This window comes from Cryptomeria japonica, chromosome 8, assembly GCF_030272615.1.
Source record: "Cryptomeria japonica chromosome 8, Sugi_1.0, whole genome shotgun sequence".
Taxonomy (NCBI): Eukaryota; Viridiplantae; Streptophyta; class Pinopsida; order Cupressales; family Cupressaceae; genus Cryptomeria; species Cryptomeria japonica.
In genome coordinates this window covers 327291482-327319268 of record NC_081412.1, presented here as the reverse complement: position 1 = coordinate 327319268, position 27787 = coordinate 327291482, and positions in this window count along the sequence as shown.

Genomic DNA, 27787 nt, shown 5'->3' with positions numbered 1-27787 from the left:
GATCGGTAAAGTATCTCATTCACTTCACGAGCCTCATCATTTTTGGAGAGCTTGAAAACTATAATCATTGGAGTTCCAATAGGTTTGCAATCTTCCATTCCAAAAGTCTTCAATATTTCCCTTATGTACTTGGTTTGGCTAATGAATATACCATTCTTTAGTTGAGATACTTGCAGGCCAATGAAGAATTTTATTTCACCAATCATGGACATTTCAAACTCTTGCTTCATTTGTTCTGCAAACCCTTTGCTCATTTCATCATCTCCTCCAAAGATGATGCTCTCTACAAAGATTTCTCCAATCAGATGTTTTCTTTCTTCTCTGGTCTTCAGATATAGGTTACTATTGTCACTAGTTCTCATGAACCCTATGCTTAACATATATGAGTCCAACCTCTCATACCAAGCTCTTGGTGCTTGTTTTAACCAATATAGATCCTTCTTCAGCCTGCATACCATATCACTTCCATCTTTTGATACAAACCCTTCTGGTTTCTCTATGTACACTTCTTCCTCTAAAACATCATTTAAAAATGTCGATTTGACATCCATTTGGTAAACTTTGAACTTCTTGTAAGCAGAATAGGCAATCAATATTTTGACCCCTTCTAGCCTAGCCACCAGTGCAAAGGTTTCTCCATAATCCAAACCTTCTTCCTTAGCATATCCTTTGCAAACTAATCTTGTTTTGTTTCTTAATACTTGACCGGTTTCATCCATTTTGTTTCTAAACACCCATTTGGTGCCTATCACATTTTTGTTTTCTTATTTGGGCACTAGAGTCCAAGTTTCATTTTTCTCAATCTTTTCCAGTTCCTCCTCCATGGATTTGATCTATTCTTCATCTTTTAAAGCCTCCTTTGTTGTTTTGGGCTCAATTTTGGAGAGCAGAAATGCATTCTCTCTTACTCTTCTTCTAATCAATACTCCAACATCTTTGTCACCAATGATATTTTCAGCGGAGTGATTGTTTCTGACATACCTTGCTAGTACCGGTTCATTTCTTGGAGCTTCTTATACCGGTTGTGCAGGTTCTACTTCACATGCTTCCTCATTTGTCACTACAACAGGATTTCCTTCAGCAGGTTTGACAGGTACAGTGTACTCAGATCCTTGATAATCCTTTGGTTCACTCTTTCTATCCTATTCATTTTTCTCAGAGAACTCATCTTCTCTGACATTGGCACTCTCCACAATCTTACTAGTCCTTTTATTCAAACACCAATATGATTTACTCTTTGTGGAGTAACCTAAGAGGGTTCCTTCATCACTCTGGGGATCAAACTTTCTAGAGTACTCATCCCTCTTGATATAGCACTTTCTTCCAAATACTTTGAAATAGCTCACATTTGGTGAGTATCCACACCATAATTCATAGGGAGTTTTATTTGTCCCTTTCTTCACCTGTATTCAGTTCAAGGTATACACAACAGTGCTTACTTCTTCTCTCTAGAAGATATGTAGAATATCCTTATGTATTATCAAGGTCCTCACACAATCAATCAAAGTTCTATTCCTTCTTTCAACAACCCCATTCTCGTGAGGTGTTCTGAGTGTAGACATCTGTCTCATAATCACCTATTGTTCATAGTATTTCATGAACTCTGGAGAGGTGAACTCTCCTCCTCTATCTGATCTCAGACATTTTAGATTCTTACTAGTTCTTCTCTCTACTTGAGCCTTGAAGACTTTAAACATGTGAAAGGATTCATATTTTTATTTCAAGCATACGGCCCACATCATTCTTGAGAAGTCATCTACAAACACAATGAAATACCGGTCTCCATAGAAACTCTTGGTCCTCATAGGACCACACAAGTCTATATGAACTAATTCCAGCACATTATCAGATGAATAAGATTTGTTGCTGAAACTAGACCCAGTTAACTTTCCTAGTTGGCATTCTTTACACATAGCATTTTTAGGTTTCATAATATCAGGCATCCTTTGACATACTTCATTTTATTGACTTTTTCTATGCTATCAAAGTTAACATGACATAGTCTTTTGTGCCACAACCAACTGTCTTCTACCTTTTCCATTAGACAACTACCTATCATGGTGTCTAGGTGAAACAGATTACCTCTAGATTGTTTACCGGTAGCAATCAAACTTCCTAATTTGTCATTTATTTTGCATATTCCTTCATTGAATTCTAATCAGTAACCCTTATTGTTAAGTTGTGCAACACTTAACAGACTATATTTTAGCCCTTCTACCCAATAAACATCTTCACAAATTTTTTTATCATTTAGGGTTATAGATCCCTTACCTTTTATTGCACAAGGAGCATCATTGCCGAATCTCACCATTCCTCCATTCCAGTCCTCCATACTGAGGAATTTTTTTCTATCACCGGTCATGTGGTGAGTGCAACCACTATCAATTACCTAGTCTCCACACTAGTTTGAACAAGAGATTAGTGCCATGTCACTTTCCTTTGTGTTATCTTCCTTTACCACTACAAATGTAATTCTATCTCCATCAGATCCTTCTGATTCTTCATCAGTAACTCCTTCTTCTGCAAGATAGCAATCCTTCTTTCTCTTGTCCTTGTAGCTTCTAAAATTATCCTTCCTATCATTGTCAGGGTAACTAGATGCAATATGACCTATTCTATTATAGGAAAAGCACTTCAAGGGAAGTTTAACTTTATACTTTCCTTTTCCTCTTGGCAGTCTTCTTGCCAATAGAGATTCAATATCATCTTGTACCTATTCTTCAGATAATAGGTTGTCACTTTCATGAGAATGACCGGCTCTTGTAGTAGAATTGTTTTCAATCTCTTTTCTTCTCCTTGTTGGTGCAGATATCATGGAAGATTTGAAGGCAGCATCAATCTTTGGTTCACCGATATCATAGTTGCCTAGTTCAAAGGAAGTCAACTTACCAATCAGTGAGTCAAGTGAAACACTAACTATTCCCAAGGATCTGAGTTCCTAAATTGTAGAACCCCTTATGGCATATTGTGGTAGCAAGGTTCTCAAGATTTTGCTAACCATGTCATCTTCTTCAAGCTTTCCTCCAGAACTTCTGATGGAATTTACAACATCCTTTATTCTTTTATTATATTGTTCAATATTTTATCCTTCTTGCATCCTCATCTCATCAAATTTTCCTCTCAAGTTGTCCACTTTAGCCTTTTAAACGTGAGGATCTCCTCCATAAACAGTCTTCATCTTATTCCACATCTGATAGGTTGTTTTCAGATCTTGAACCTTAGTATACTCATTATCAGATAGAGTGCTAGCAATCTGATCTATAGTAGCAGTGTTCTCTTGCCTTTCTTTGATCTTGTCTACAGTGATAACCCTTGTAGATTCATTTTATTCTATGATTAGATGATTCTAGTATTGATCTCCTAGGGTTCTGGTGCAGGAGCACCTAGTTTTGAGTTCTAGTTTTGAGTTCAACTTCTTCATTTTTGGTGTGTTTGTTCATAGTTTTTTTTGAGATGGTAAATAAGAGTCTTCTCTGAGGTCCTCATATGTTTTTGAAAATTTTTGGTAGGTTGAATGTACTTAGGACAATGCATTTTCTCAATTTTGGCTTGTAAGCCTAAAATGGCATAATCTTGCATTTTGATTTAAAATGCCTTGAATAGCCTTGTTTGGAATTGGGACATGTTAATTTAATGGTCTTTATTCATCCTAGATGGTTTGGAGGAGAAAAAAAAAGCATGTAAGGCAAAAATGCACTTTTTGGCAAAAGTTGTCAAAGTTGCTTGACAACTTTTTGCAATGTTGAGCAACTTTTTGCATTTTTGAGCAAAGGATTGGTTAAGAAACTGATGGAGAGTTAGTTAGGCCAAAAATGGAATATAAATGCCCTGAGAATGAATGTAATGAGGCTATTTAACACCTAGAGTAGATTGCAATACAAATTGGAGACCATTTTTTTGAGTTTTACCTTGCATTTTTCAAGAATTAGAGTAACAATCCATACTTAATGGATTGATTGCATTGTTGTTATTTTATGGTTGTTTTGTACATGTTAATTTAGTTCTTAGGAAGCATTTTGGTTAGTTTTATTCTAGGTTTGAGTTAAATTTTCAATTTTGCAAGCTCTCAGCTTGAGCAAGGGTTTGAGAGGCCCAAACATGGTTCCAGCTTGAAGTCCTTTGAGTTTTTCTCAATAAACCTTGGGACTCAAGCCATGGAACCTTTGTATAGTTTACATAGCTTTTATTTTCCTTTGGAGGTCATTGAAAGGACAATGAGCATCATTTCCTAGGTGAGCTCAGTCATAGCGCGGTTAGGAAATGAATGAGATTATGCAAGTGTTTTCAAGGATGAGAATGGTTGGAGTTGCAAAGTCTTTGGAATGAAAAAGTGGGGTGTGGAACAGAATATGTGTGATTTTGGAGGTGTGGCAGATCAAGGAAGACACCTAACCCTTGGAAAAAGACCAAAACAAGCCTAAAACCCTAAAAAACAAGAATTTATCGAGTTCCATACCTGTACGGTCAGACTAAGATTCCTCACTTCATAAATTGGAAAGTTCTTCCAAAAGGGTATCCTAATATTCAAGTATTTTGTGTGGGTCATTGGGGAAATTGTGAGCAAATCCACAAAAAATAGTTAGGTAGGGATAATTGGGGCTCTAGGGCTACTAGGCCTACAAAATAGGGAAAGGAAGGAGCGATGGGAAAATGAATCAAACCCATGCTCAAAACTAGTTGATTACCTTTGGAAAACATCATAAAAACCTACTATAACCTTTGCAAGAATTTGTTAGGAGTTTTAGAGTGTGAGGTTGGATTTACCCTTGTGAATCTCAACCAAGCCTGAGCAACCAGTGAGCACATCTTGATTGGGAGCACTCCTAGAGAATTGAGATGTCTAAATTGATTAGTAGACTAGATTAACAATGAAGGGATCCCACTAGGATAACACTTGACTACCCTTAGACAAGAAATTAACTCTCTTTAAGTATACCTCCGCATCATAGTGGTATCAGAGCAACCAAGATTTGGGAAGAAGCCAGTACATGACAGACATTGAATCAATAGAAGAGAATAGTCTAAGGATGGTGACCAATGCAGAGCTAGCCAAGAAGGTAGAAGACCAAGAGGAAGAAAATAGGCTCCTCAGAGAAAGATTTCTACAACTAGAGAGCAAACTAGATGCAGTTGAAGATAAAATTGAGAAAGTGACAATCAAGGTCAATCAAGGGAAGGGTAAAGAAGTTGTAGAAGAGGATAGGACTCCTGAACCAGACCCTAGTCTACCTAAATAACATTTCCTTAAAGAAATCAAAGCCTTAGGAGGAAAATCCCTAGAAGGAGTGCCACTTTTTTGTGGAAAAATGGAGCCTGAGGTAGTCCTGGAATGGATAGAGGGATTGGAGAATCATTTTGAATGTGATGGAATCAGTGAGGCACAAAAGGTGAAGGTGGCCAAGTCTAGATTGAGAGGGGAAGCATTGACTTGGTGGAAATTTATTCAAGAAGAGAGGCAAAATGAGGGCAAGAACCCAATAGCTACTTGGAAGGGCATGTTAGCCAAGGTGAAAGAGGCATACATCACTGAATATTATGAGATCCCATTTCATAAGAGGAGACAAAATTTGAGACAAAGAGACTTGGATGTGAGTAGCTCCATGGAGGAATTTCAGATGTTGTGTCTGAGATCCAAGGTGGTAGAGGATGAGAGCATCAAGGTAGCCAGATATTTAAATAGCTTGAGATGGAATATTCAAGAGTAATTAAGCTTGTTATGCCCCAACATCATGCACAAGTGCTATCAGTTGACACTAAAAGTGGAGGAAAAGAGTAATAAGAAACAAGAACAAAGCAACAGAGGCAAAGGTAGGGGAAGAGATGGCAGAGGTCAGAGAGGTAGTTTTGGTGGAAGAAGTGTAGACCAAAGATCCCAAGGGGAATCCAAGTTGGTTGAGAAAAGTGGGGATTCCAATAGCAAGAGCAGCTATAGAGGAAGGGGATCTAGAAACTCTAGTAGATGAAGGTCTAGTGGATCAGGAAGAGGGTCCTATTTTGCTACCATGAAGTGCTACAATTGCTATCAACTTGGACACCTAGCCTATAGATGTTCTGATAAGTCTTCTTCATTCCAAGGAGGTGAGAGGAGGTTAAATTATGCTCAAGAGGATGCAGGAAACATGAAAGCATCAAAAGTAAGTTTGGATTAAGAGGTTGGAGAAAACCTCATGATAAGAAGAGTCTTGATTAAAGAACCGGTTAAGGAGGAACATAGCCAAAGGAGATCTTTGTTCAGAATAAAATGTAAGATCATGGGCAAGGTATGTAGAGTGGTAGTGGATTCAGGATCCATAGACAACATAGTGTCAGAGGAAGCGGTGAGTAAGCTCAATTTGCCAAGAATACCACATAGTGATCCCTATAGAGTTACATGCCTCAACAAGGGGCAACATGTTCTTGTAAATGGAGGCATTATTTTCTACCTAAGGAATTTGTGGTTTACACTGATAATCAAGCTCTTAGCTTCCTTAATTCTCAAGAAAAGTTAAACCATAGGCATATTAAATGGGTAGAGTATTTGCAGTCATATACCTTTACCATTAAACACAAGAAAGGACAATGTAATAAGGTAGTTGATGCATTGAGTAGGAGGTTACTAAAATTGCAAGAAGTGTAGCTTAAAAGCATTGGAGTGGATAGTTTCAAGGAATTGTATGAAGAAGATGAAGACTTTGTTGCTTCCTACAAGGTTCTCAAGGGGTTTGGAAACCATTTTCATAGTGAATATGCAGATTACACCTTGCAAGATGGCCTTTTGTTAAAAGGAGGACAATTATGTATGCCTAAAGGGTCTATGAGAGAAAACTTGATGCAAGAGAAGAATAATGGATGCTTGAGTGGACATTTTGGTTTGAGCAAGACTTTAGAAATTGTCCAAAGGTTCTACTTTTGGCTTAAAATCCAAAGAGATATCAGAAGATATGTGGAGCAATGTGTGGTTTTCCAAAGAGCTAAGGGTACATCTTCGAATGCTGGTCTTTATTAGCCTTTACCTATTCCCAACCGGCCATGGGAGTGTGTAAGTATGAACTTTGTGGCTGGTTTGCCTAAAACCAAATTAGGTTTTGATAGCATCTATGTTGTGGTAGATAGGTTTAGTAAGATGGCTCATTTTATTCCATGCAAGGTCACTCATGATGCTAGTCACATTGCTCACCTGTTTTTCAAAGAGGTTATTAGGATTCATGGTTTACCTATTAGCATTGTGTCAGATAGGGATGCAAAGTTTATTGGTCATTTTTGGAAGACTTTGTGGTAAAGACTAGGTACTAATTTGTCTTTCAATTCAACCTATCATCCCCAAATGGATGCCCAAATTGAGGTGGTCAATAGAACACTTGGAAATCTACTTAGATGCCTAACAAAAGAGTATGGTCAAGCTTTGGATTAGATCATCCATCAAGCTGAGTTTGCTTACAATGATAGTGTGAATAGGTCAACCGGTAGAAGTCCTTTTGAGGTGGTGTATGGAATTCATCCTAGAGGAGTTTTGGAGCTCAGAGATGTGGGAAAGATGGAACAGTAGAGTGGGCATGCCTTGGACATGGCCCAATCAATGCAAGAGGTTCATGAGCAGGTTAGGACAGCCCTATTGGACATTACTCAAAAGATCAAGGACAAAGTGGATGAGAAAAGAAAAGAAATTCAATTTGTTGTTAGTGACATGGTGATGTTACATTTGAACAAGTCAAGACTTCAAAAAGGAGTCCTTATCAAGCTTCAGATGAGGAGGATAGGTCCTTGCAAAGTTTTGGGCAAGTATGGCAATAATGCATACAAGGTAGACTTAGCTGGTGATATGGCTTTGTCACCCATTTTCAATGTGGAAGATTTGGCACAGTATGAGGGCACACATCCAATAAAAGATAGCATAGTTTCAAAGGTCTCTCAAGCACTTTCAGACATGCCCTTACCAGTTGCACCCATTCCCCAAGCCGAGAAGGTGTTAGCTTCCAGAATTTTGAAGAAAACAAGGCATACTGCCTACATGGAGCACTTGGTCAAGTGACAACACCTTCCAACATCATAGGCTACTTGGATACCTAAGGAATAATTCTCTAAGCATGGAGTTCCACTTTCTTTTCTACCTCAAGGAGTCACTTGACTTCTTTTCTTTGGGGGAGTATGGTGCAAGAGCACCTAGTTTTGATTTCTAGTTTTGAGTTCAACTTCTTCATTTTTGGTGTGTTTGTTCATAGTTTTATTTGAGATGGTGAATAAGAGTCTTCTCTTAGGTCCTCATATGTTTTTGAATTTTTTTGGTAGGTTGAATGTCCTTAGGACAATGCATTTGCTCAATTTTGGCTAGTAAGCCCTTGTAAGCCTAAAATGACATAATCTTGCATTTTGATGCAAAATGCCTTGAATAGCCTTGTTTGGCATTGGGACATGTTAATGTAATGGTCTTTAGTCATCCTAGATGGTTTGGAGGAGAAAACAAAACATGTAAGGCAAAAATGCACTTTTTGGTAAAAGTTGTCAAAGTTGCTTGACAACTTTTTGCAACGTTGAGCAATTTTTTTCATTTTTGAACAAAGGATGTTAGGTCCCAGAGACAATTGAGAGGGGGGGTGAATCAGTTGTTAAATAAATTTAAACCAAAAACAACTTAACCAAACTAAATGCTTAATACTGGTAAACCAAACTTTATGGCGGTAGACAGTTTATCAGTTAATTGCAGTACCGGTAAAGATTAATGCATGAAAGAGAAAGACAATAACATCCACAACACATAACACCAATATTTGTATGTGTAAACCCTATACGGAGAAAAACCATGATGGGAAACCTTACCCACAATCAAATGGTACTACTGCAGATAGTTTATGTATACAATAGGGGGTCTGCACATGCAGAAAGGCCAAGCACCTAGAGCTCACTGCTCAAACACAAATAGGAGTCACACTAACTAAAATTGGATGGTTAAATCCAATAATGATGTACTACTCAAAATAGCATCTTCATATGTTGGATTCAGTACTGGTTCAGTTCTGATATGTCTTCACAAAAACCTTCCTTCAACCTTCAAATGATGTCTGCGTGTATAGCTCTGCGTATTCTCACATATACCTTATTACAATCATTTTCCAATCGCATATTGATCTTAAAAATGAGATCTTACATATATACTGATGCCTAGGACCAAAATGTATAGGTCGGCTTTATAAAAGATATTACAATAAAAATAATTTACAAGTAAAACAATAATGGATGCAATATTTGATTCAACGTGTCGGCTTAATGCATTTACAACATTAATAAATCATCTCCATAGCATGTTGTGCTGATCTAGAATAGATAAGCCTGTCGGTGCTTATCTTGGACCTATTTGCCGATAACAGTAAATATGCAAACATGAATATACCAATGAACAAATCTCCAAGACAATGTGTCCAAATGATGTCTTTGACATAACCAAGTGTTTTCCATGTCTTTCCAAGTGCCGATGACCAATATATCCTATTGGTGAACAAGATACCAGTGACTGTGCATAAGTCACTAGCTTGTCGGTGAACATTGCCAATTCTCCAAGTGCCAGAGTTGATAAGTGTTAATAGGTGTTGACATCAATGACAAAACCATATCAACATATCCAAAATACCAACAATCTCCCCCTTTGGCATTGATGGCAACACAAGATGGAAAAACCATCAAAGTGCTAAAATAGAAATGCCAAATACCAAAAACCAACAATCTCCCAAAAGAGATCAAAACCAGAAATCAAAATTCAGGTACAAAGAGTAATCAATCTCTCCCAAAATAACAATCTCTCCCTCTAGCAGTAACATGTTTTTTTCCATATCAATTTCTCCCCCTTTGATATCAAATGCCAAAGAAATACAAAAACAAGGTTCAAATACAAAGTACCAACTACTCCCCTTGAGAAGTAGCTCTCCACATCAAAGCCGGAGTAAAAGATTTCTCTGTTAGTTCTGTCGGTTGATGACAAACATCAACTATCTAAGTTTCTACCGGTGGGGGTATGACCCCAAGCTGATCTCTAAGATATTCAAAGGTCTCCTTAGGCAGAGGTTTAGTGAAAATATCTGTAATCTGCTCTTTAGTATTCACATAAACTAGTTTTACTTCTTTTGCTTCAACATTCTCTTTCAGAAAATTCAGTTTGATAAAGACATGTTTAGTTTTAGAATATAGTACTGGATTCTTAGATATATCAATTGATGTTATATTATCACAATAGATAGTTATAGGTTCCTTGCATTTTACCTTTATGTCCTTCAACATTTGCTTCAGCCATAATACCTGTGTACAGTTGGTTGCTGCTGCAACATATTCTGATTCAGTTGTTGATAAAGATGTGCAACTTTGTTTCTTACTCAAGCAGGAAATTAATCTACTTCCAAGAAAAAATGCTCTGCCGGTGGTGCTTTTTCTGTCATTTACATCTCCTGCCCAATTTCCATCTGTGTATGCACATAATTCAAATTTTTCATCTCTAGGATACCATAGGCCAAGGTTTGTAGTGCCTTGTAAGTACTAGAAAATCCTTTTTACTGTTGATTCATGATTTTCTTTAGGATTACTCTGAAATCTTGAAACAATACATACTACATTCATAATATCAGGTCTTGTTTATGTCAAATATAGTAGGCCTCCTATCATAGATTTGTACCTAGTCAAATTAACAGGTGTAGATTCATCCCTTAGTGATAATTTGTCATTTGTAGTCATAGGTGTGCTTACTGGTTTAGAGTTCTCTATCTCAAATTTCTTTAGTAACTCCTTCAAGTACTTAGATTGACTCAAGAATATACCTTTATCAATCTATGAAACTTGCAATCCTAAAAAGAATTTTATCTCTCCAATAATAGACATTTCAAATTCTTGCTACATTTCAATAGAAAAGTCTTTACATAATCCATCTTCTCCTCCAAAGATTATATCATCAATAACCAAGATGTCATCATTAGTCACTGTATAGTATAATTTGCTGTCAGCATTACCTTTAGAAAAAACAATCTTCAAAAGGTATTTATCCAATCTAGCATACCAAGATCTTGGAGCTTGCTTCAACCCATACAAAGCTTTCCTTAACCTGCAAACCATATCTTTGTTATTTGTTAAAGAAAATCCATCAGCTTGCTCAGTGTAAACTTCTTCTTCAAGATCTCCATTCAAAAATGCACATTTAATATCCATTTGATATACTTTGTAGTTCTTGTGTGCTGCAAAAGCCAAGAATAATCTGACTGCCTCAATTCTAGCTACCAGTGCAAAGGTTTCATTGTAATCAATTCCTTCTTTTTGTGAATATCCCTTACACACTAGTCTTGCTTTATTTTTGATTACCTTACCATCTTCATTGAGTTTGTTTCTGAATACCCATTTTGTTCCAATTACATTTTTGTCTTTAGGCTGCGGAACTAATGTCCATGTGTTATTCTTTTCAATTTTTTCTAATTCTTCTTCCATATCTTTAATCCAGTGTATATCTTCACATGCCTCATTAATTGATGATGGTTCAATTTGAGAAATAAGACATACCTCTTCATTTTCTAGTCTTCCTCTTGTCATAACTCCTTGATACTTGTTCCCAATTATCTTATTTTTAGAGTGGTTCAATCTTACATATCGGGGTGTCTTTGTTTGTTGTTGTTCCTCAGTTATAGTGGAATTTTCAGATGATACCGGTGTAACTAGATCTTCATTCTATACCGGTGTGTTCAATGTAGGTTCATTTGTTAGTATCTCTATTGCTGGTTCAGAGTCTATATACCTTGAAGTTCCTCTAAACTGTTCACAAATTTTCACATTTGTACTCCCAACAATTTTCTGCAATCTATTATTAAAACATCTATATGCTTTGCTCTTAGATGAATAACCAAGAAATATTCCTTCATCACTTCTAGGATCAAATTTTCCAATATACTCATCTCTTCTAATATAGCATTTACTTCCAAATATTCTGAAATATTTAAGAGTAGTAGTAATACCAAACCATAGTTCATGAGGGGTCTTACCAGTTTCACCTTTGATGTGAGCTTTGTTGAATGTGTAGAATGTTGTGCTTACTACCTCTCTCTAATATACATGTGGTAGATAGTTCTATTTTTCCTTCTACAACTCCATTTTGCTGTGGTGTCTGGGGTGCTGATAACTGTCTTTTGATTCCATTTACTTCACAGAATGTATTAAATTCCTTAGATGTAAATTCACCTCCTTGATCTGATCTCAGACATTCGATTTTCTTACCAGTTTCATTCTCTACCATTGCCTTGAATAGTTTGAATTTCCCAAGTGCTTCTGATTTTTCTCTGAGAAAAGTAACCCAACACATTCTAGAATAGTCATCAATGATTAACATGAAATATCTATCACCTTGTAAGCTTTTAGTTCTAGCTGGACCACATAAATCAGTATGAATTAAGTCAAGAGCATTATTGGATTTTTCTGGAATACTTTAAAAAGATGCTCTAACTTGTTTTCCAAATTGACATTCCTTACATACCGGATTGTGAGGTTTAACAATCTTAGGTAGGTCTCTAACTGCTTTAGTTGTACTGATTTTCACAATGCAATCAAAATTTACATGACAGAGTCTCTTATGCCATAGCCAAATTTCATCAATGTGTGCAATCAAGCATGTCTTTTCATTGTTATTCAAATGAAAGATATTACCTCTAGTTTGATTACCGGTTGCAATTTCCAAACCAGTTCTATTCATAATTTTGCATTTTCCATTCTTGAATTGTAACTGAAATCCTTTCTCAACTAATTGACCAACACTCAAAAGATTATGCTTTAAACCTTCAACATAGTAAATATTGTCAGTATTATGCTTACCATGAAGAGATATAGTACCTTTACCTTTGATCAAATAAGCTTTATCATCTCCAAATCTTACTAGACCTCCATAATATTCCTAAAAAGTCAAGAATTTACTTCTATCACTAGTCATATGCTATGAACATCCTGAATCAATGATCCATTCATCCTTAACTTCAATTTTAGCTGTCAGGGCCTGCTCTACTAGTTGAACAGTATGTGTCGATTGATCTTCTGTTATAGCAACAAAGACCCATCCATTGTCTATCGGATCCTCATTAGAATCATCAGTGACTCCTTCATCAACAAGATAACAAGACTTGTCTTTATTCTTCTTAAATCTATATCTCTAATATTCAGGGTTAGGCTTGTATGTTCTTCTAGCTTCTTCTTTCAATCTTGCATGTCTATCAGGGCATCTTGAAGCCATATGACTAATCTTATTACAGTTAAAACATTTAAAGGGTGTTTTACCTTCATACTTACTTCCAACTAGACCTTTAGGCATTTTCCTTGCAAATAGTGCTTCAAGTTCTTCAAGTTCTTCATTTTCTCTCCTGCTTTCTTCAAGTTCTCTTGCATAAAAGGCTTTCCAATCAGACTTGTCAAAAGATGGTGCAGATGATGTTGATTCCTTAAAGGCTAAATCTATCTTTATAGTAGCAACAGGACCAAATTCCTCAATTTCAAAAGCTGAAAGTTTTCCAATCAATGTGTCCCTAGTTACTGATGTATTAGGCATTGTTCTTAACTCATTTATAGCAGTAACTTTCATTTTGTATGTCAGTGGCAATCCTCTTAAAATTTTTGAAATAATTTCATCTTCACTTAAGGTTCCTCCACAACATTTAATACCCAAAATAATTTCATTTTCTTTCCATAAAAGCAGAAATTCTTTCATCTTCTTCCATTTTTCAGATTTTCATACCTGACCTAGAAGCTTTCAAGTTTTGCAATTTTGACTGTGGAATCTCCTTCATTCAATGTTTCCAAATGGTCCCAAAAAGCTTTAGCAGTAGATCTATCTGATAATCCCATGATTTGTTGATCTGATAATGCACTCAAAAGTGCTTCTCTTGCTTTGCAATCATTTTCTTCATCTTTTCCTAAAGTTGGTGGATTAGGTTGATCGGGAGTAGGAGCAGTATAGCCATTCTTTGTAACTTCCCAGATGTCCTTTCCAATGCAATTCGGATGTGTCTCCATCCTGATCTTCCATATGCCATAGTTGGTTCCATCAAGTTTAGGACTGTCCTTCCTGAAATAGTTAGAAGACATTGGATCTCCTCAAGTTGTTAAACTTCTGAAAAAAGAGGACTAGGCTCTGATACCAATTGTTAGGTCCCGAAGACAACTGAGAGGGGAGGGGGGGTGAATCATTTTTCAAATAAATTTAAACCAAAAACAACGTAACCAAACTTTATGCCGGTAGACAGTTTATCAATTAATTGCAGTATAGGTAAATATTAATGCATGAAATAGAAAGACAATAACATCCACAACACATAACACCAATATTTGTATGTGGAAACCCTATAAGGGGAAAAACCATAGTGGGAAACCTTACCCACAATCAGATGGTACTACTGCAGATAGTATGTGTATACAATAGGGGGTCTGCACATGCAGAAAGGCCAAGCGCCTACAGCTCACTGCTCAAACACAAATAGGAGTCACACTGACTACAATTGGATGGTTAAATCCAATAATGATGTACTGCTCAAAATAGCATCTTCATATGTTGGATTCAGTATTGGTTCAATTCTGATATATCTTCACAAAAACCTTCCTTCAACCTTCAAATGATGTCTATGTGTATAGCTCTTCTTATTCTCGCATATATCTTATTACAATCCTTTTCCAATCGCATATCAATCTTACAAATAAGATCTTACATATATATCAAAGCCTAGGACCGAAATGTATAGGTCGGCTTTACAAAAGATATTACAATAAAAACAATTTACAAGTAAAACAATAACCAATGCAATATTTGATTCACCATGTCGGCTTAATGCATTTACAACATTAATAAATCATCTCCATAGTGTACCGTGCTGATCTGGAATAGATAAGCTTGTCGGTGCTTATCCTGGACCTATTTGCCGGTAATAGCAAATATGCAAACATGAATATACCAATGAACAAATCTCCAAGACAAAGTGTCCAAATGATGTCTTCAACATAACCAAGTGTTTTCCATGTCATTCCAAGTTCCGGTGAACAACATATCCTACAAGTGAACAAGATACCGATGATTGTGCATAAGTCACTAGCTTGCCTGTGAACATTGCCAGTTCTTCAAGTGTAAGAGTTGATAAGTGTTAATAGGTGTTGACATCAATGACAAAACCATATCAACATATCCAAAATACCAACAAAGGATTGGTTAGGAAACTGATGGAGAGTTAGTTAGGCCAAAAATGGCATATAAATGCCCTGAGAATGAATGTAATGAGGTTGTTGAACAGCTGGAGTAGATTGCAATACAAATTGGAGACCATTTTTTTGAGTTTTACCTTGCATTTTTCAAGAATTAGAGCAACAATCCGTACTTAATGGATTGATTGCATTGTTGTTCTTTACCGGTTGTTTTGTACATGTTCTTGTAGTTCTCAAGAAGCATTTTGGTTAGTTTTATTGTAGGTTTGAATTGAGTTTTCAATTTTTCAAGCTCTCGGCCTGAGCAAGGGTTTGAGAGGCCCAAACATGGTTCCAGCTTGAAGTCCTTTGATTTTTTCTCAATAACCCTTGAGACTCAAGCCATGTAACCTTTGTATTGTATAAATAGATTTTATTTTCCTTTGGAGGTCGTTGAAAGGCCAATAAGCATCATTTCCTAGGTGATCTCAGTCATAACCCGATTAGGAAATGAATGAGATTATGCAAGTGTTTGTAGGGATGACCAAGGTTGGAGTTGCAGAGTGTTTGGAATGAAAAAGTGGGGTGTGCCAAAGCATATGTGTGAGTTTGGAGGTGTGGAAGATCAAGGAAGACACCTAACCCTTGGAAAAAGACCAAAACAAGCATAAAACCCTCGAAAATAAGCATTTCTCAGGTTCCATACCTGTACGGTCAGATTGAGATTCCTCACTTCATAAATTGGAAAGTACTTCCAAAAGGGTATCCTGATCATCAAGGATTTTGTGTGCATCTTTGGGGAAATTGTGAGAAAATCCACAAAAACTGGTTAGGTAGGGCTAATTGGGGCTCTAGGGCTACTAGGTGTAGAAAATAGAGAAAAGAAGGAGCGATGAGGAAATGAATCAAACCCATGCTCAAAACTAGTTGATTACCTTTGCAAAACATCATAAACACCTACTATAACCTCTGCAAGCATTTTTTAAGAGTTTTAGAGTGTGAGGTTGGATTTACCCTTGTGAATATCAACCAAGCCTGAGCAACCAGTGAGCACATCTTGATTGGGAGCACTCCTAGAGAGTTGAGATATCTAAATTGATTAGTAGACTAGATGAACAATGAAGGGAGCCCACTAGGAAAACACTTGACTTCCCTTAGATAAGGAATTAACTCTCTTTGAGTATACCTCCCCATCGGGTTCTTAGGTAGAGATTCATCTACCACACCATAAGGTGTAATTATCCTTGGAGAACTTAGGACCCTCCTTTTGCATCATCTTGGATATTTACTTAAGTTGTTAATATCTTTTGAATCTAAGGACCAAATCTCTGATACCAATTTTTATTCCCAACCAGTGCTAAGAGGGGAGGGGTGAATCAAAACTTTACCAATTTTACAAAATTAAAACCTTTTAAGTCAAGACTGCACTAGCTTAATATTCATCAATATAAATAGTTATTGTAGAAGAAAATGCATGCATGAAAAGATACACAGTAGCACAAATATTTATCTCATGGAAACCCAAATGAGAGAAAACCATGGTGTGAGTAGACACTCACAAAACTTGCACTCTTCTGGAGTACACCCGGTGAGGAGATTACAAAGACACTATTAGGTGCCACCCGATTAAGGGATTTTGTTTAAGGCTTGTTAGTGCCTTTACCCTGTTAGAGGTAGCCTTTTTAAAGGTCTTAGGATCATCAATTAATATGAGACTTGATAAAGGTATTTTACAAAGGGATTTACGATGCCCACCTATCTTCCTTCTGCTTCACCGGTGTACTGGTATACCACTCCGCTCTTTATTATCGGTTCATCCTTTGATTCCAGTTTGCAGTGCTTCCATCAAGCCTCTTCTCCTATTTTCCAATGAGATTTTGGTTTGCATACAACATCAAGCCTTCTTGCCTAAGTCACCTTCTATGACTTCATCATCATTAGAATGACCAACTTGAAGATCTGACCTCAACACCGATCTTTTTGAGTGACAGACTTGTTAGCTTAGTTTGTCTTCCCTCTAGCTGATTGAACCTTGATCATCTATCTCTTATGTTTCTTCCATGTTTACAATTCATCACCTTTGCTAATGAGATACACCACTCCACTGGTCAATGTTAGACATCAATGACAAATCTCAACAAATATACTGGTTTTCTGGATTAACCAGTTTTTTCAATACCAACAGATATCAACAAAATGTTATTTCTTTATCCAATCAATCTTATAAATTCTATCAATCGATCTCATCTGATCTATTCTATCATGTCTTATACATGATGTATCTTTTCTAGAACTAGACATTCTGATCAAGTCTTATATAGGATATATCATTCCTGAAACAGGACGCTTTGATCATCTTTGTCTTATACAGGAGGTGTCATTCCTAAAACCAGACTACATCTCAATCTTATCAATCTAATCAATTTTATCAAATTCAATCAAACTCTATCAATCATCACATCATGAATCACATCATCATGATCAAAGAACTCACACTTTCATCAATAAACATTGCAATATCAAATCATTTCTAATCGAGAAATCAATTTCGCAATGATCCAACCATTCCAAAGGTCAATTATCTCAATTGATCTCCTGAGGGGGCATCATCGTATCACAATTTATCAATCAATCTCTAGGGCATCCTATCAAACCAACACCATCATCAAAATGAGATTATTCTTTGAATCAACACGTCATCATACCTTGATTCATAGAGGGGAAAAATGTATACACCTAAAAATGGTTTGAAGATAATTAATTAAATAAGCAATTATTTAATTAATCCCCCTTCCTAATTTAATTGAATTCATTGGCAATTTGATTAAATTCTCTCATTCATCTACTTATTAATAAATCTAAGGATTTATTTAATACCTGTTCATTTCAAAAGTCCCCTTTGATTAATTAATCCTCCCCCCATTTAATTTATTTTTTCTAATCCCCTAATTAATTAAAAAAATCAATTTATGAGTTGTTGAAAGTTAATTAGCCTTTTCCTATTATTTGAATTTTTAAATTGAAATTACCCACATGCCTCCTGACTTCTAACAACCTAACCTAACCATCCCTTAACCTAACCCATTCCACCTAACCCTGGATTTAACTAACCCCATCCTAACCTCCTATGGGTTGGATATCCTCTCCTTGAGACACATGGCACTTTGGCCACATGTCTCCTCTCTTGGACACTTGCCCTCTTATGAGCAAGGATCCTTTACACTTGTCACCATAGAGATGACAAGTGTCCCTCTCTCCAGCCTCTTCTTCAACCTCCTCCAATTTGACCCTTGATATCTTCAGACTCAATCTTGATCGTTGATTCCTGCCACCTCACCCTGGCCTTGGAAGTCCTATAAATATCCCCCATTTTGGAGCACAAAGGATCCCATCTCATATCATTTTAGGCATTGTTACTATAGGCATATCCATTCTATCATATCATTTAAGCATTGTTATCATAGGCAATTGCATCTTAGATCTAATTTAATTTGAGCATTTTCTAGCATAATTGTTGAATCAAGTAGCTTAATCAATCTATATTCTAGCTTAATGGCATCATCATTATAGCTTAATCATGCATATCATTAGCTTAATTAGCCTCTTGGATCAATCGAGCATAATCAATCTCATCTAGCTTGCATATCATATCATTTCAAATCCTTCATCTAGGTGTAGTCAAGTCACTGGGATCACTTATCCAGATCTGAGAGCAAATCCACACTTATCATTTCAAATCCTCCGTCTAGGTGTAGTCAAGTCAATGGCATTGAAGACTAGGATCTTGACAATCTTGATGCCATTCTTCTCTATCATACCACTATGATTTTGTATAATATTTATGGAAACTTCATTTTATATCACTTCTCATGAATTTTCATTATCAAGAAGATTGCTCTAGGGTCTTATAGATGATAACACTGAGATCATAAAATCTTCATTTTGACAATCTTGTGCACAATCTAAACAAGAAACCCTAACACTATATGTTTTTTATTAAGGCAAAAGTAGGTTTTGAAGGGGCCCCGAAACCCTTTACAAGTAGAACTTAAACAACAAAAGAAAAGAGATACAAAAAGTAACAGACCATCGAAAAGCCAGCAGAAAACCAAAGAAAACCAGAAAAAGCCCCACAAAGCCAGCAAGCCAGCCAGACTCCAAGAGAGAAACTAGTTGATTTTTTCCAGGGCATTCACCAGGGTGTTGCTAATTTCATACAACTCTTTGATGTTATCCCTAAGATTAGGGAGATCCTTTGCAGAAGTAGCCATAGCTTTCTTGACACTAGCCCTGGTCCTCTTCGTAGCGCCACCAACCGGAGTAGCTTCACCGCTACCAGTCTGGATAGTCTCTTCATCCAAGTCAAGTTCCACTACCAGTTTAGGAGAGCTGGTATGATCAAAGACCTTAGCAATATCCTCCAAGTTTTTAGTGACAGCTAATAGGATACTCGGGATAATGCCCATCAGATTTTTCATCGCCTCTCTCCCTTCTTCCAATGATTTAACCTTATCCTCCATATTTTTCTTCCATTTTATCTGATCTTTGTTGTCATCCTCCCTCTTCTCATCCATGTTTTTCCCCTTTTTTTCCAGGTTCTTCAGGAGCTCATAGGTCCATCTTTCATAATCCATTCTTGCCTCGGTGAGTTTCTTGAGGTTATCCAAGAGTAACCCTTTATCCGCACTTTCCTTATCCTCACTAACCTTGTCCTTAGTCAGGTCCTTCTCAGAATCTTTTTTCATTTCCTTCTCAAAATTCACATTAGTTTCCTCATTATCCTTGAAATCCACATCCTCCATAGGATGGTTGTTGTCCTTACTAGGGCAATCACTAAGGATAGGGCTTTCATTACTAGGCTCATAATCACCACTTTCTTCCTCATTACCCAGCTCCTCATCATTCCAACTATCTTCACCATTGGAGTCATCTGTCTCCATTTTGTTGCATTCCCTTACATTATATGTTATCCCATATACTTGCCTCAGATTGTATACCTCTACGTGTCTACATTATTGTAACTGTGGTGATTATATTTTTGAGATTGTTCTTTCATTATTCAAATCTTTGAAACTCTTAATGATTGTTCTAGGCTTATAAATTATTGACGTATGGACTGTCATTTTTGCTTCAACTGCTCTACAAATAGGACTATGTTTTTTGATGATACCCTTTATGATATCTAGAAAATTTATTGTTTTATCAGCCTTCATTTGCTACTATGTTTCTGAGATGGGATATCTTAGTTGATATTCTACATGCTCTATATTGAATGGATTGTCATGATCTAGTGGTAGGTATGCCACTGTTCTTTATAATTGTACTTAGCCTTATGATTGGATTCATTATCTTTCTCTAAGTGTAGATACAAGGTATCAATTCTCCTCTTGTATGATATGTGTGTAAAATCCCTCTAAGAATATGATGATTAGCCTTTGTATTCTATCTTAAGACTACTATTGCTCTGATATCATCCTTTGGACTGTGACAAAGTTGTTGCTTATTGACTGCCCTCTAGCTATGCATGATGACTATAACCTAACTGTTTAAAATTCTTCTTATGGTTTATGGTCTTTTTCTTTGGTCTGAGATTGTATTTATGATATTACCACTATCCATAAACCTGGAAGTTGCTTTCTAATTTAAATATAACATTTCTTGACTACGATATATGATTATTTAGGTGGCTGCTACAAGCTTATATGCAAACATGAAAGTCTTTTGGGTACTATTCCATACATTTGTCATGTTAAATGGTAACTGTCTCATAACCTTTGGAAGGTTAATGCCTTAGTAGAGCTGATTTATATACTTCATGTTTGTCTTGGAACTATTCCCTTACTGTTCTTTTGGATCCACTAGGACAATGCTGCTAATCTTGGTCACTATATCATACCATTTTGATGCTACAATGGACCTTCCTCTATCAAAATAGTGACACATTGATTGGCTGCTAAAACTACTATATACTTGTAGCATCGTAAATTGTACACCCTTAAATGGGTGGTACAATTTCATGGTTAGGTTAGCACTCGCCTTAGTGTATTTTCATTTTGTATTTCAAATTCCCTTTAAGCATGTAATTAATTAATTAAATTAAATTTAAAGTCTTCTTTTATCCCTCTACACATCATAAAATTGAGTCCTTTACCCTAAGTGTGCTCCTTTTTATTTTATTTTTCCGATTACTCATTTTATCAAATACCCTAATTATGTCTTATTTCAACCTTCAAGGCCCAATTTTGTATATCTAAATGTTGCAAATTCCCACGTACTCCTGAAATTTTATTTAAAATTGTAATATCTTGCTTCCCCAAAAACTTGGCAAAAAGGTGGTTGAACCATGTGTTCAGACCAACATGGTACAAAATTTTTCTCCCTGAATTTCAGGAGCATGTTTTGGTAGTATTTTAATATTCAAATCCAAGAGATCAGTGAAAAATATTATTTCTATGTTAGCCTATGACTCAAAACAAAGTTAGCATCTCCTACAAAAAAGCCTTCCTTTCCTCATTTGAAGGATGCAACATCTAGCAATTGAAGGAGCCTCTTGTGAAGTGAAAGTGCAAGTTATGTGAAGTCTACAGCAACAAATCAAACATTCATTAAGAATTATCAAGCCTTCATGAATCATTTTCAATATCCATTAGGAGCTTTGAAGATATTGAAGAATAATAGGAGATTAGCGACAACTGATTGGCTTGTACCTCTCCTTGAGGGTTTTGTATGGTTTCATGTTATTTTCATGTATTTGCATGAGCTTCATTTTCAGATTTACATTCATTCTTTATATCTCTAGTTCATTTGTGATTTGAAGCATTTACATTTACATTTACACTCATTTATGGTTTACTCTCCAAAGCGTAGGGTAGAACTCTAGATCTACTTTCTTGTTCATTTAGGATCTTGCATACACACAAGATTCTTGCACACACATTTCCAATACATTAATGTCTATTTGTGGAAGTGGAAATAACCAAAACAAGGGGTTTGACTAAGGAAAAACCCTATATAACCACCTAGACACCATTTTTCCAGTTGCAAGTGTAGGTATAGGAATCTAACAGATGCACAAATTTTGATTCTGACAGAAGACACAGGTATAGATTCAGCTTCAGAATCATATCCCATTTTTCAAGGACCAAGGCATGGCATCCTGGTCTAGGATTAGAACATGGTTCCCTAGTCCCCCTATTCTATAACATTTTTTGGTAGTTAAGCACTTCAGACTCGAAGAATCCAAAATCCAAAAGTTCATCTTTCTACAGTATTAGGGACTAGAGCACCCAGTGCCCTGGTCTTGCCCAGTCAGCTCCAAATTTTAGGCATTGGTGCACATTTGAATCTCCCTTCCCACTCTGTATTCAGTAACTTAGTTTCAGATCTGCAAGTTTCTTCTTTTTCAGTTTGTGTTTGCTTCAATATTCATCTCCTAGCATAGTCGATCATTGCATTGCATTTTGCACATTTCCTCTTCATTGCAGCAAAGGAATGGAAACCCTAAGATATATTCCTTGACTCTCTCTTTCTCTCACAAGAGGTAGTCAAAGTGAAATATCCCCCTAGGCTCTTTCGTATTCCAATGTGTACATGAGAGTAGAATTAGGTCCTAAACTACCCGATCCCATTTTTATGCATCAAATTTTGGTGAACCCGACATGAATCAAACCTTCTTAAATTTGCATTTTCTAATTAGATCTTTTAATTGCATGTTTCATTTCTATCAAAAACATTAGAAAACCACAAAATATTGTTGTATGCATTGTGTGTTCATTTCTTAAACATATAGTTCATGCACTTTTATGCTTGCATTTAGTATATCACATAATTGCTTCATTTCTTAGACATTTAGTTTACTTCTTTTGCTTGCATTGTTTCTATCATTAAATTCAAATATTTTCATGCCAAAAAAAAAAAATTCAGGGTTCTGCCCTGAACCCCACTTTACCTATGTTGACTTTGGCCAACTTATCCTTGCATCGTGATAGTTTCTTAGACCTTGTTCTAACACTTCACCCCCTTCCTAATGATCCTATTGAGGAAATTTTGAGGCAAGAGGATGATTTCAATAACACCTTTATTAATGATGCTCTCCCTCTTAAAGATGAAACGTTGATAAATAGTGTTATTCCCTCTCTCAAAATTGACCCTACCCATGAGGACATCATTATGCATCAAGATATTGTTAACACTCCTCCTAATAACCTCACTATTTAGGATGAACTGTTAGATGATGATGTTAATTATTCTCTTGATTTGTTTCTCCCCAATGACAGTACCTTGGCCAAAGAGGAATAAATTATGATAAAAGAGGGTGATATGATTGACAATTCCCTTAATAAAACGTCCCCTTATATTGATTTCAATCATTTTTCCTCTAAATATGAAGCATCTCCCTCTCCCCAAATTGGCTCTACTCATGAGGCTACCCTAGTTCAAGATGAGATTGTTAACATTTCTTTCAAATATCTCCCTCTCAAGGACAAACCTTTCAAAAGTAATCATTCTTGTAGAGTGTACCTTCCCCATGTGGATCCTTTAGAAGAGGAGGAAATTATAGCTACCTTTCTTAGTTACATTATGCCTTCTTTTGATGAAACATTAATAGCTAATGGTGTTCCCTCTCCCAAAATTGATCCTACCCATGATAACATTTTGGTGCAAGAAGAGACTATCAATACTTCTTTCAACAATTCCCACCATATAAATGATGTTGGTACTTCTCCTAAAATGTACACCCCGTATAAGGATACTTTGGAACTAGAGAATGATCTTAGGCCACAAAGGCTTGATATCTTTAATACTCCCTTCTATGAGGATCTCCCTTTCATCCAATCCAAAGAAAAACCTATTCATGAAGAAGTGTCTAAGGATGATAAGTCTATTTATGAACCATCTCATGATTTAATCTCTACTAGATCCTCTTTACATGATCCCAAACATTCTTCAATCAATATGGTGCATGTGAATGGTTATGAAACATCTAATAAACCCCTCTTCATAGTTCAAGGTGCTAGTCCCTCTCTAAATTCTCAACCTCTAAAAAAGCCTCTCTTTGTGGTTCAAGGTGGTTGTAGTAATGATTCCTTTTTTACTCCTAACAAACCCATTATTACTGTGCAAGGAGAATATCCCACTAAGAGTCCTTATGAGTATGCTAAATGAATCACCTGAGAGATTTACAATGTGCTTGCTCACACATATAATAAATGGAACAATAGGCAACCTAGTCTTCCGAAGATTATTCATTCTTCACTTTCTACTTCTCAACCTATTCCTCCATGAATATCACAAACTCTTTGTCAAGAGTATGATCTTATTAAACAACTTAAAGCTAATCCTACCAAGATATCTCTTTGGGATTTAATTCAAACTTCATCTACACATCGTAGAATGTTACAAGATGCTTTAAATAACTTAGATGTCCCACCCGTAGTGACACCTAATATTATGGCTTCTTTGATTGATCCTATAAACACACCCAAAGCTCAAATTGTGTTCCAAGATGAGTTGCCCTCCCATGAGATTCAACATCAATATGATCCCCTTATGATTATTGTCATTATCTATGGTAATTCTATAAGATGAACCTTTGTTGACAATGACTTTGGCCTTAATGTTCGTAGAATTGATCTATTACAAAAGATTAAGGTGGACACATCTATTATTAAACCAAACTCACTTACTATTTGTGGATTTGATAATGTTTCTAGGTCCTCATTAGGTATTATAACCTTACCTATCAAGGTAGGACCTATTATTTTACCCACACCTATTCATGTCATGCCTGATAAACTCACCTACAATCTTCTATTAGGACAACCTTGGCTTCATTGTATTTAAGTTGTCCCTTCTACTTTTCATAATCAACTTAAGTTCATCTACAACAATAAGATGCATACTTTGTTTGCTTATACCAATTTACAAGCTTTATTGCAAACCTCATCTTCTTGTTCAACTACTTCCAATCCTTTTGAAAATACTCCTACCTCTCCAACTATGCCTATTTCCTTGAATATCCTTGTTTCTTCTAGTGATTTCAAGATTCCTGAAAAGGATTATATTCAATCGGAATCCCCTCCCAAAGATACATTTTCTCCGAAAGGGGTACTCTTAGATGATGACTGGGGATCTCTAGAATTTAACCCTACTTTTGTGGGAGAAAATAGAGTCTCTTGGAAAGGATTTAAAATTAAGAAGGAAAAAGATAATAATGAACCTAAAAAGCAACCCACTTTGTCTAAACAATTAAGTAACAATTTTGTGGCTGCTTCTAATTCAAGTAATTATTCACAATCTTCTTCTTATTCATATAACTATGGCATTGAGACCTATGAGGCCCCATGATCTCTTTTCGATTTGGCATCCCTTTATGGTCCTGGTTTTCAAATTTTAGCTAAGAGTGTAATATAATAGCAACGGTTGTGGTACAAATGAACATGATATTAAAGTTCCTTTATAAAATAACATACACGAAGCTTCATTTGGACTTGGTTATAATCCTTCAAAGCCCACTAAATCATCTAAAAGACCATCTCTCAATGTGAATTCTATATTTAGTAGTGATGTTAAATTCACTTCAATTAGATCATCCCCTATATATCCCCTTAATAAGGAAATTATGGTGATTGACAAACCTCTTTATGAATCTCCCCAAGAGATTTCCAATCCCACTTATGAGGCCTTATCCTCTATTCATTCTAATATCCTCTCTTCTAGAAATAAGGCCCTGATGAATTATACTTATCCCCCTCCCAAGGCTTCTTGTGTACAAGAGGAACATGACTTAGTGGCCTATTCTTCTCCTACAAACTACTAAGGAAATTATGGTGATTGACAAGCCTCTTTATGAATCTCCCCAAGAGATTTCCAATCCCACTTATGAGGCCTTATCCTCTAAGTAGTTTGTCAAATTATGGTGATTGACAAAACTCTTTATGAATCTCCCCAAGAGATTTCCAATCCCACTTATGAGGCCTTATCCTCTATTCATTCTAATATCCTCTCTTCTAGAAATAAGGCCCTGATGAATTATACTTATCCCCCTCCCAAGGCTTCTTGTATACAAGAGGAACATGACTTAGTGGCCTACTCTTCTCCTACAAACTACTCTCTTGATCAAGTCTTTTTAATATTTATCATCTTATACATGTTTTAAATCTAACAGATGGTAGATCATTTAACATGTCATATTCAAATTCTTCATCCAATCTGTTACATCTTCAAATAACATTAGTGGCTATTATGTTGCTCATCATTATGTGACGTTGGTAGCTCACTTACTGGGGGCTCATTATCATTCATGATAGTACAATTTCACATGCAATCATACTTTGGAAGCAACATAATAGCCCATTTTTTCCCCATCTCTTGTCTCTATGTATGGGGGGCAGGGGTGATTTCAAACATCTCTCCTTCTTAAGGTTAAAACCTTCCCCTTTGTGAAGTAGTGTCTTCTATAAGTATTTCTTATTTATTGTAGAGGTGTTTATTCCTATTGAGAACTCCCTCTCTCATATTGGAACTGTATACACCTAAAAAATGGTCTGGAGATTATTAATTAAATAAACAATTATTTAATTAATCCCACTTCCTAATTTAATTGAATTCATTAGCAATTTGATTAAATTCTCCCATTCATCTACTTATTAAAAAATCTAAGGATTTATTTAATAGGTTCATTTCAATAGTCCCCTTTTATTAATTAATCTGAATTAATTAATCCTCCCCCCATTTAATGCATTTCTTCTAATCCCCTAATTAATTAAAACAAATCAATTTATGAGTTGTTGAAATTTAATTAGCCTTTTCCTATTATTTAAATTTTTAAATTCAAATTACCCACATGCCTCCTAGCTTCTAACCACCTAACCTAACAATCCCTTAACCTAACCCATTCTGCCTAACCTTGGGTTTAACTAACCCCATCCTAACCTACTTATCCTAACCTCCTATGTGCTGGATATCCTCTCCTTGAGACACATGGCACTTTGGCCACATGTCTCCTCTCTTGGAAACTTTCCCTCTTGTGAGAAAGGATCCTTGACACTTGTCACCACAAAGATGACAAGTGTCCCTCCCTCCAACCTCTTCTCCAACCTCCTCCAATTTGATCCTTGATATCTTCAGACTTAATCTTGACCATTGATTCCTACCACCTCACCCTTGGCCTTAGAAATCCTATAAATATCCCCCATTTTGGAGCACAAAGTATCCCATCTCATATCATTTTAGGCATTGTTAATATAGGCATATCCATTCTAGCATATCATTTAAGCATTGTTATCTAGGCAATTGCATCTTAGATCTAGTTTAATTTGACCATTTTCTAGCATAATTGTTGAATCATGTAGCTTAATCAATCTCTATTCTAGCTTAATTGCATCATCATCATATCTTAATCATGCATATCATTATCTTAATTATCCTCTTTGATCAATCTAGCATAATCAATCTCATCTAGCTTGCAAATCATATCATTTCAAATCCTTCATCTAGGTGTAGTCAAGTCACTAGGATTACTTATCCAGATCTAAGAGCAAATCCACACTCGCATCTCTTAGGAGGCAATAGGTCACTTTGTCATGGTTTATCTTTCATTTTATTTCAATTTGCTAACTATGCTTGTAATTATCTATTG